The 12,031-nt window shown below is 44.0% G+C and overlaps 1 protein-coding gene across 2 annotated transcripts in view; it reads right to left on the minus strand.

Annotated features, from left to right (window-relative positions):
• The window catches only part of camk2a (calcium/calmodulin-dependent protein kinase II alpha), a 77,998-nt gene that overhangs the window by 59,465 nt on the left and 6,502 nt on the right, over positions 1–12,031 (minus strand). The window contains exon 1 of one of the 2 annotated variants that reach the window (XM_084137637.1): positions 7,630–7,667. The exons of the other annotated variant lie outside the window; for it this stretch is intronic. The gene's annotated coding sequence lies outside the window, so the exon portion shown is untranslated. Of the gene's footprint in view, positions 1–7,629; positions 7,668–12,031 lie in introns of those variants that run through there. 2 annotated transcript variants of the gene reach the window in all.

A 12,031-nucleotide genomic window follows, 5' to 3' on the forward strand; every position in this document is an offset into this window, starting at 1 on the left:
TTCGGTGACACTCTGGAACGGGCCATGATGAAGGCCACATGAATGTGATTTTGATTGTCCTGGACACGCAAATAAGCCACAGCACCATAGGCCCGTTCCGCGGCATCACAGAAGACATGAAGCTCTCGGTATATACCCGACTGGTCCGCACAAGGGGGCACATAACAGCGGGGCAGTCTGATGCTGGGGAGCTCCGACAGTTCCTGTTCCCACTTTAGCCATTGATCCGCTAGTTCGGACGGAGTGATGGGGTCATCCCAACCTTGTTTGAGTTTCCACAAGTCCTGCACCAGCACTTTAGCCCGGGTGGTATAAGGTAAGATGTACCCTAATGGGTCATATTGACTGGCAAGAGTGCGGTAGATGAGACGGAGTGTGGGAATCCTGATTGGCGTCACCCTGTGTTTGTATCCCAGGCTATCAGGAAGGCAGCACCAACACAAGCCTAGGGTGGCTTCTTGAGGATCAACACCCAATTGAGAGAGCCACAAGTCAGTGCTCACAGATCTTGCCTCAGGGGAAAGATGTTCTACCACACTGGAGTCATTACTCGCCCACTGACGGATTTCGAATCCTCCTCGAGACAGTGTAGCGCGAAGTTTGTCCAACAGAGCTTTGGCGGTGGCTGATGTATCAAAGCTCTGCAGACAATTGTCAACATAGAAAGCTCTTAGCACTGAGTTCAACACTTCATGGTCACTCTCAGGGTGCTCCTTCACGTGACGTTGCAGGGCGTAAATGGCACAGCAAGGACTGCAAGCTGTGCCAAAAGGTAACACTTGCCACTCATAGGTTTTTGGGGGAGTTGTCTTAGCCATAGCTCGCCAGAGAAACCTGAGTAATGGCCGGTCAGCAGGGAGTAGATGCACTTGGTGGAACATAGATTTTATATCACCACTGATGGCCACACTATGCTCACGGAAACGGAGGAGCACACCAAGAAGAGAGGGACCGAGAGTTGGACCAGGAAGAAGACTACAATTCAGGCTGAGACTATGAAGCTGGAAAGAGCAGTTGAACACCAGTCGGTGTTTCCCACTGGCTTGTTTGATAACATGATGTGGGACTAGCCAAGATTCTGACCCTGGCTGGTCATCTTTAGGATCCACCTCCTTCACATACTCCATATCAACGAGCTTCTGAATCTCCTGGTGGTAAATCTCAATTAGCTCTGGGTCCTTATTCAGTCTGCGCTCGGTTCCCCGGAGCCATGGCAACAAAGTATGGGCTGAGGAGGATAACCTAGGACTGTTGGGTGCTCTGAGCAATGGGGTAGCATACCGCAAGACCTCACCTACTTCTTTGACGGCAGTCTTAGTCTCAAGCAGTTCCAAGCAATAATGGTCTTGTTTAGATCGGGTTACATCCTTCTCCTTACGGTGTGGGAAGGAATCCAGTCTCCACAGTCTCTCCACATTCTCCATCAACTCCGCAGTAGCGGGGCAGGATACACGATCACAAATAGTAAACAAAGCTTGTGCATCTGAAGGAGGAGATCGAGGTAAGGCATTGGATGGGCCTTGAACAGCCCATCCCAGGGCAGTATGAATGGCGATAGGTCCCCCATAAAGTCCAATACGGACAGGCTCTTTGGGCACCAACAAGTGGGAATGATCTGAGCCTATTAGGATTAATGGCCGAGCATGGACAAAGTCCGGTAAGGGTAAGCCTCGCAAGTGGGAATATTCCCTCTGCAGGTCAGAGGCACAACAAGAATGCTCAGCCAAATTGAGGACTGGGGCAGTAAAGGCATTGGCTATATGAAACCTAATCTTCTTCCTCTGGCTCACAGGGGAGATATAACAGGAGATGGTCTCACCACTCATGGGAATTACTTCATGTCGCACAGTTCTGAGATTAAGGGTCTCTTTTGGCCCTGTAAGTTGTAGCTGGGACGCTGCTGAGGTCAGAATGATTGTTCTTTCTGAGCCATCATCGAGTATGGCATACGTCTGCAGCCTCTTCCGGCCATTGATTAGTAAGACCGGAACTACCTTCAACATCACCCGAGGAGATCGGTTTTGCTGATCGATGTACAGTGTGTCGTCAATGCAGGGTGCACGGACGAGCACATTGAGAATGTCTGCCGTAGCCAATTTCTCTGAGCTTTGTGGGTGTGTGGCCAGTTGATGTGCAATGCTATGCAGGATGGTGAGATGCAGTTCGTTGCAAATGTTGCAAGGCTTTTTTAGGGTGCATTTATCCGGCTTATGGCAGCGAGCACATCTGTAACAACGATCATTCTTCTCTATCCAAGTTCTCAGTTCTGATGGACTGAACTCCTTCACCTTTGGACAGGTTCCCAAGAAGTGGTTGTTATTGTTACAGTATGGACAGAAAGGTTGGAACTTGGGTTTACCAAGGATGGTCATCCCTTTTCCACGGCCTCCTTGGACACTAGGCTGTCTTTCCACAGTGGCTGTGTTGCTTAGGTACATAGTGGTAGGCATCACCTTCCTCACTTGGCTCTTTTGAACTGGTTCTCTTCTCTCAATTGAGGCAGGGACAAAGACTTGTTGGGCAAGACTCTTGGCCCTGGCTTTCACCTGGAGCCAGTCAGAGAAGTCTTCCAAGGTATATGTTTGTTCTGCACCATCTCTAAGGATGCCACGATTCAAACAGTGCTCAACGAAACTGTCCCGATAATTAAGGGGGAGCTTGGTTAATAGCTTATCGACATGAGAACCACACCGCAATTCACTTCCACCTGCACCGTCCACCGATCGCAGCATGCCAATCAATGACTGTACAGAAAGAGCAAATTCCTGGAATGCATTGCTATCTCCGAATCTAACAGGTGGTGAATGAAGGATGCTGGCTAGTTCACTCTGGACCAACTGCCGTGGCTGGCCATACTTTGCCTTAAGGGCAGCAACAGCAGATGTGTAGGGAGTTGAGGCATGCATATAAGACTTGGCTAGTTTGTACGCAGTAGGCAGCCTCAAGTGGTCCATTAGAACCTGGAACTTATATTGTTCAGAGAGGTGAGCATGAATATCTAACAGGTTTTCCAACGCCATCTTAAGCAAAACAAAGTCACTTTCTCTTCCACTCTCAAAATAAGGCAGTCTTGGCTTGGGGATGCCAAAAGCAGTGGCTACTAACAGCTCCATGATACTAGCTCCCTCTGATGTCCTTTCACTGGACTTGTGTAATGAAAGAGGTGCGGACGTATCAGGAACTGGATCTAAGGGTCTTTGACTCTGGGAAGAACGAGGTGCGGTCCTCACTAAATGGATGAACGAAGGAGGTGAGGGAGTTGCCTGCTCTGGACTGGACCTCTGAACTGCTGGGTGGCTCCCTTGAACAGGATGGAGAGTCTCAGACTGACTCACAGCATCGACAGGCTGAGGTAAGGATTGAAACGACGAAGTGATTGGCTGATTCACTGGAACGGGATCAGAGACAGATGTTGGATGACCAACACAACGAGCTTGTTGCTCTGAGTACAGATCGACAGGTTCACCTGAATCCAAACTCTGGAGCTCATTGAAAAAGGAGCCAGCTCTTGAGGTGGCGGAGCAGGTGAATGTTCTGTGGTCACTTCTCCAGTGAATGAGGTTATTAGCCGAGCCTCTTCTAATTCTCGTTGAACTTTCCGCAGTCGTCGCTGTAGAGTCAGAGATCGGGACATCCTCTCTCGCTCTGTTAAAGCCGCTTGTGCTTGCCTGTCCAGTTCTCGAGCCCGGCTATCCAGGGCTTGTTCCTCTTGGATTTGATTTTGGATCTCTTGCAGTTCTCCAAGTTTCCTCCTCTCCTCAATCATGGCTGCTTGTCGAGAGGTGAGCTCCACACCATGGCTCTTGCGCGAGCTTCGAGAACTTCCACTGCCAGAAAAGTAAGTATACGAGGTGGCCTTCGACCTGGGTGATGACTCCTGCTTATCCCTCTTGACTCTGGATCTAGTAGATCTCCCCACTCCCTGTGAGGGTGGAGCTGGTTGTGGAGCTAGTTGTGGAAGTGAAGGTTCCTCAACCGATTCGGGCTGGACATAATCGTGGGTGATTTCTTCATCCTCCACTTCTCCATTTCCAGCTTCAATTGGGTTAGGAGATGGTTTGGCTGCTTGGCTGGGATAAGGTAGGCTCTCGGGCTTACTAGAGGCTTTCCTAGCAGGAACCGGGAAGCCATAGCGGTCAGGTTGATGCCTCTCTCGCCTGGATAAGGTGCTACTGGGTTTAACTGGGAGAGCCCTCTCCAACTCCAACTCTTTCTCATCTTTTCCATCCATACCAATGCCTGCCATGGTATCCCTCACTCAGGCTCCGGCTCGAAGGACCACTGAAGGAACTGTACTATAATGGGAATGGTTCAGGTGAAGTGAGGGTTTGGTGAGCAAACAGAGTCTCGGCCAGAAGACGTCAAATGATATGGAGTGATGATGGAAGCAAGGAGAAGGCGAGGTTTATTGCAACACCAGCAGTAGTTTATTTATTGTTACGGTTGTCTTTGATTGAGATGCATGGTTTGTGTGCTGCAGAATTAAATATAAAAAGAGATAACAATTAATAACAATTAATTGACAATTGTCAATCCACATAAATTAAACAATACAAATAAACAAAAGAGATATGAGTTTACTAATCACAACTAAACAGGCTGTTAAAACATAAATCAAACAAACAATCGTCCCACATGGTTCATAGCACATGTCTGGCAAACAAAGAAATCAACCAACAGTGTACATGTTAACAGTTGACAGTAAATCATAAAAAAGACAATCAAATGAAAACAAATTAACTCACGTTAACTGATGAAGACACACACAGTATACATCAAAGTGCCAGGAGAAAGTGCAAAGAGTGAACAAAGAGGTGCAGAAACAATTTATAGACAACAGGTGAGGCGGGCGTGGTCAGGTGGCAAGTGGGAAAGTATCTTGGAAAGAGCGAAATGGAGTAGAAAGGGAATGGAATGGAATGGCCGGAGTCTTTTCATTACCGTTATAAAGGTTTTTTTCCTAACCTACATAAATATATGCATAATCTTTTGTGTTCATTTTTATATTTAATATATTCAATTAGAATAATAAGACACTATAGGGTTGTTACCAATCACATGAAATCAGTAACAACAAAATTGATCTTTGCAATGCAGAGGAAACACAGAAGCTGCATCTGAAGAGGCGTTTACTCAGACTGTTTAATGCAGCTCAGAGGGACATGAATGCATTTAACCTGCAGCTACACATGCTGTAATAATGTTTTGACGTTTTAAACATAAAACGTTGAATATTTATATTTGTAATTAGGGCTGCACGATTATGTCAAAAATCACAATTGTCGATTATTCCCTTGAAATTGTAATTGCGATTATAAATTACGATTATCACAATTTACATTGAATGATGTTTTGGAAAGCTTTATGCCATTGTTTGAAGCCACTGCATGCCATATTGTTATATCAAAATAAACAAGCTGAAAACACTCTTTCTGAAAAAACTTTTTTTGCTTTTCTATAGCATTAAGCCTCAAATGTCAAATATATATATACACTCACCTAAAGGATTATTAGGAACACCTGTTCAATTTCTCATTAATGCAATTATCTAATCAACCAATCACATGGCAGTTGCTTCAATGCATTTAGGGGTGTGGTCCTGGTCAAGACAATCTCCTGAACTCCAAACTGAATGTCAGAATGGGGAAGAAAGGTGATTTAAGCAATTTTGAGCGTGGCATGGTTGTTGGTGCCAGACGGGCCGGTCTGAGTATTTCACAATCTGCTCAGTTACTGGGATTTTCACGCACAACCATTTCTAGGGTTTACAAAGAATGGTGTGAAAAGGGAAAAACATCCAGTATGCGGCAGTCCTGTGGGCGAAAATGCCTTGTTGATGCTAGAGGTCAGAGGAGAATGGGCCGACTGATTCAAGCTGATAGAAGAGCAACTTTGACTGAAATAACCACTCGTTACAACCGAGGTATGCAGCAAAGCATTTGTGAAGCCACAACACGCACAACCTTAAGGCGGATGGGCTACAACAGCAGAAGACCCCACCGGGTACCACTCATCTCCACTACAAATAGGAAAATGAGGCTACAATTTGCACAAGCTCACCAAAATTGGACAGTTGAAGACTGGAAAAATGTTGCCTGGTCTGATGAGTCTCGATTTCTGTTGAGACATTCAGATGGTAGAGTCAGAATTTGGCGTAAACAGAATGAGAACATGCATCCATCATGCCTTGTTACCACTGTGCAGGCTGGTGGTGGTGGTGTAATGGTGTGGGGGATGTTTTCTTGGCACACTTTAGGCCCCTTAGTGCCAATTGGGCATCGTTTAAATGCCACGGCCTACCTAAGCATTGTTTCTGACCATGTCCATCCCTTTATGACCACCATGTACCCATCCTCTGATGGCTACTTCCAGCAGGATAATGCACCATGTCACAAAGCTCATATCATTTCAAATTGGTTTCTTGAACATGACAATGAGTTCACTGTACTAAAATGGCCCCCACAGTCACCAGATCTCAACCCAATAGAGCATCTTTGGGATGTGGTGGAACGGGAGCTTCGTGCCCTGGATGTGCATCCCACAAATCTCCATCAACTGCAAGATGCTATCCTAACAATATGGGCCAACATTTCTAAAGAATGCTTTCAGCACCTTGTTGAATCAATGCCACGTAGAATTTAGGCAGTTCTGAAGGCGAAAGGGGGTCAAACCACTGATCTATATAATGACTGGATAGCTCATGACGTTCTAAACTGCCACTAGGCAGTGAAGCCACCGGAAGTGTTCGAGCGGCCATCTTACGATTCCCTACCAGCAGAGGGCTCCAACGGCCATTATACAGAGATTGGTAGCTCCGACGGCACTTTTAAGATGACCCGCTGTGCAGCATACAAGTGTAAAACGACGTTCACAAAAGGATGTAGGAAAAACTGCCCACAGGTTGTAATTCAAGCCCTATAAGTAGTAATTTATATGCAAAATTGTCGCTATGCCCGTGTTGTTTTCTCCGAGGCAAGAGCTGCTGCTTCTTCAAAAAACAACGATAAAACAGTCAACAGTAGCCTATAAGAAACCTCAGAGCAGCAATAATCACAATTAAGTGTCTAACAGCGACACCATTTGACAGCTTCAAAAGAGCTTCGTGCAGAGTCCGTTTACCGTTACATTAACCCATACAATTTGTATTATGCATTTCCTGAACATGTACTTGCTAATCAAACACTTTATATGAACAAACTACTAATCTATAAAACACAATCGGTCTACCGACCTTTTACTATTGTGTCAATTGATGTTGATATGCGCGAGGGAGAGAGAGCAATACAGCGCTTGTGTTTGAAGCATAGACTGTAAAAAATAGGTTTGAAGGCGGTGAGAGTGCGCACGCGCGGCCGGGGCTCTCTCTCTGCTTGTTCTTATGTGCCCTGTCCACTGATCTAAATAATTCGTTTTTACGACGACTTGGACGACGAACTAATTCCCTCCCTCATTTTGATTTAACGAATTACAACGTGGCTACAATATAATAAAACGAGGGAACAAATTAGTATAACGTGCTGAGGTATTATTGGCTACGAAACAATATTCACCTGAATATTCACCAATTCACAAAAATATAGGTCTTTAGCATTCACTATTTAATTAATAGTATCAAACTGTTTTTCTTACCTGTGAAGATAGCTTTTCAGTGAAGGCCGACTAGTGTTCTCGTATAGCTTTTATTCCTTTTGCAAAGAAATTGCCGTTTTTTAATAAGCAGGAAAAACACAACACACAACACATCTTAAACACACAGAATAATGTAAGTGAACTTTTTTTTTGTCATTGCACCTTTAAACGATTACATAATTGTGGCATCCGTAATTGTAATCGCAATTACAAATTCGATTAATTGTGCAGTCCTATTTGTAATGATTTTAAAAATGAAGGTGGCCAGCTGTAGGATGGTCGTGATAATATTTAGTTATTATAATAAGAGTACAGTGGGTCGAATTACTGTACATATAACTTAAGCTACCTCATTGGGTGGAGAGTGCAGGTTGTCTTAGGCTGCGTTTACACTTGGCATTAACATGCAATCACCGTGATCCGATCAAGCAGATCGGATCATAAGCCAATCAGGACATGGTGCGTTTACACCTGTCCACATCAAGTGGCTTCTGTATCTGGATAACAGATCGGATCTCACATTCCCGCGAAAAAAACAAAAACAAAAAAAAACAAAGGATGGCTCCGGTGCAAAGTCGACCTGAAGTGGGTTTTCTTTTAAAAACATTTTTTAGTCGGGGGACATTTTACAAATCTCGCAAAATGAGGATGAAGAGGCTGCAAGTACTAATAATGTGGATAGATGCCGTAATGGAAACGGTACAGAGAAACGTATCCGAGAACGTTGCCAGCTGTGGTGAGAAAAATGCACGTTCTTTACAGAAAGTGAATGGTTCTGCAACTTTAGGGTGCGAAGGCAAACATTTCAGTATATTTGCGATGTAGGGGAGAGCGGGGCACAACCTAACGCGGGGCTAGTTGTAACACCCTTGTTTTAAATAGGCCTACTTCCACACATGCTAGCATTACAAAACGTAGTGTATTTTCTAGTTGCCATATCAACACTATATAGAGAAAAAATTGCGCCAAAATTCAGAAATCTTTGGAAGATATCATTGAACATTTATTTAACCATAGCAAAAGTAAATTTCTTATTTTACTTTTTCATCTCTATTTTTGGTGTTTATTTTAAATTAGACAAATCTGATATTAATTTAATCTCCAATGTTATTTAACAGTTGATATGGTTCTTCGCTAACTAGCAGAAGACACTAGCAGGGTTTAAATCCCAGTTGTGCAGATGGGGCATGTTGTCACACTGCGTTACAATGAGCCCCTATTAGAGCTATGCTATTGTATTCTATACTTTTATGAATTCTATTGAGAAAACATTAGAAAAAGGTGAATAAAGACTGAGAATTAATGTTCAGAAATTGACTGACAAATTATTATTATGTTTTGAACTATGTTGTATAGCTTTGTTTTCCGGTGTGTTCATTGTCATACTTAAAAATTATTTTATTTTTAATTATTAAAAATTGCCATTATTTTATATGAAAAAGTTAATAATTGTATTTTATTGAGAAAATATTTTAGTTTGTCTTGTATTTTTTTTTATTAGATCAGATAACATTTTAAGCTATCATATGGTCATGTTACAATGTACTCCACCTATGGGGCATGTTGTCACATTTCACTTCCATTCTTTCGGGGTATATCAAGAAAAAAGTATACACTGTATTAATAAAACAAAACCACATAAATGTACTAGACGTGTAAAATGAATGTGGGAAAAAATAAATACACTGAACAGGTTTACAGAAACGGAGAAAGTCACGCGCTAACGCGCTTCTGATGGGAATGTTATCCGATCACAATGCGTCCTCGACTACCTCCGAACCTGGACACACTGATCGGATAACATTCCCATCAGAAGCGCGTTTACACTTGTCTTTTCAATGTGTATGTGGACAACATCCGGATACAGGTCGCATGTTAATGCCAAGTGTAAACGCAGCGTTAGAGTCCCTGAAATAAAGCAGACCATCATTAATGACATGTTCTTCGTCTGTACCGCCCCCTTCAATGTTTCAAAGAAGACCGCCAACCACTGGGTCACCCACCATTTTGTAACGGCCTCAACTGTCTGTGATCATGACGAGGAGAGACTGCGCAGATCCAACCCAGCTATGACCGCATGCAGCAGAAGAATGTCAATAGGGTCCTCACAATGTGGCAGTGGGCTGCGTGATAAGAGTCAAAATCCTGTAGGTGCAAGGACCATCTCGCTAGTCGCTCAGAGGGGTTGGGACCACCTCAGGCAATTGTGGTCAGTATAATTGGTTACATGAAGGCCCTCGATGTAAGGTCTGAAATGTTTCAGAGCCAAAAAATCACTCCCAAACACTCTTTCTCAGGTGTTGAGTACGGTCTTTCCGCTTTGCGCAATGTTCTGCTCGTGAAAGCTACAACCACACCTCGCCCCATGTCATCCTTCTGCATCAAGGCCGCACCAAGGCCCAAGTCACAAGCGTCAGTGTGGATGAAGAATGGCCGTGTGAAATCTGGGAGGCACAGAATGGGTTCAGACGTATGGCACTTTTTCCAGTAATCCATCGAAGCCTGACAAATGTCGTCCCAGTTGAACAGGGTTTCCTTTCTTTAAAAAGTGGCTCTGCTTTTTATGCATCATTTGGAATGAATCGTCTGTTATAGCTTGTGAGGCCGAGAAATCCTCTCACTTGTTTCACGTTCGTCGACGTTCTGAAATCTGTGACTGCTTCCACCTTTTTCGGGTCAGGAGAAATATCATCCTGAGTGACTCTGTATCCTAGGATCCTAGTTCACTCAAGCAGAACTGACACTTTTTTAGCTTGAGAGTAAGACCAGCTGACTTAAGTCTAGACAGGACTTCCCGGAGGTCTTCCAAGTGTTGCTCAAAGGTTGGGGATGCGACGAAGATATCATCCAGATACACTGCACAGCACTTATAGATCAAGCCAGCAAGGATGTTGTTTATTACTCTTTGAAATGTAGCTGGGGCACTACTAAGCCCAAAAGGAAAGACTCTGAATTGAAAAAGGCCACAGTGTGACGTGAAAGCTGTCTTTGGTCTTGATTGTTTCTCCACTGACACCTGCCAGTACCCTTGAGCCAAATCAAGAGTCGAAAGAACTTTTTCATGAGCCAGGAAATCCAATGAATTGTCGACTCTGAGCAGTGGGTACGAATCCTTAAGAGTCAAGTGATTAAGGCCTCTGTAGTCTATGCAAAACCTGTGGTCTCCACATGGCTTCTTGACAATTACTACAGGTGCAGCCCATTGACTGGAAGAAGGTTCGATGATGTTTTCTTCCAGCATCATCTGAATCTGATCCTCAATGATTTGTTTCTTAGCTGGTTAGGTCCGGTATGGTGGGAGGTGAACTGGTTTCGCAGGTTGTCCGTCAAACAAGCTCCAAAAGTCTTTAAGGCAATTTTGCTTTTTCTTCCATTTTCAGACAAGCCATCTCAACTTTCTTATCCAAGGCAGACTGGCAGACATCCAATACAAGATACATCAAGCTCCCAAGCTCAGGTGCCTCCAACCACTCACTCAAAACCTCTTGGGATGTAGATTCACCCAGGGTCACCTGATATGGATGCTAACCGACGCTCGTAGCATAAAATCCATCCCTAAGATGAGTGAAGAGGACAGATCAGGGATAATGACATACCGATGATAGAAATTTTGCCTTGGAGGCCAATGTTCAGCCAGACAACACCAGTCTGAGTGCAAGTAGCACTGTTGGCAAGCTGAATTGGGGGAAAAGTCCAAGGTTGAACCTTCTGAGAATGTTGCAAGACATCAGAAATCATATTTGTACAAACCGCCAAAAGTGAGGCACTGGTGTCCAGCGCTACGTCAATGGCCTTATGACAGAAATTGACTGTAACAATAAATGGTGTATCCCAAAATGAAGGAGAAGTACAGTCCTCCACATGTCCAAGGACAAGCAACTCAGGCAGGGACATAAGACAAGGGTGAGGCGCATTTATCTTCTAGAGGAAGGATTGCCTCAGTGAAACTTCCTCCCCCCTTTGAAGTTTACCTTCTACTGAACAGAATTTTGCTTTTGCTCCTTCCTATCTCCATTTGTTGTGGCTTTACCATCCTCCTTAGGGTCCTGTGGCTCATTCAAAACTGGACTTGTCGACTTCTCAATCACAAACGTTCTATCATCCACAACGTTACTTAATAAACAAAATAACTTGAAATGAGCAACAGAAAACAGAAATAACCCGCATATCTTGGGTGCTCGAGGCGTATATACAGTGCAGACAGTTCAACAAGGGCCACACCTTATTTCTACTCGTTACAGAGTCACTGAATCATTAATTCAAACAATTTGTTAATTCAGTAACGAAACACCATCATGTGATGCTCAGAGACGCAAATAACCTGTTGCTTTATTTGTGTGTGATGTCATCGAGAAGGCTGAACTATTGACTGAAAGGTGTTGTGAGCGTAAACAAACAATGG

Source organism: Abramis brama, assembly GCF_963993115.1.
Source record: "Abramis brama genome assembly, chromosome: 15".
Lineage (NCBI taxonomy): Eukaryota > Metazoa > Chordata > Actinopteri > Cypriniformes > Leuciscidae > Abramis > Abramis brama.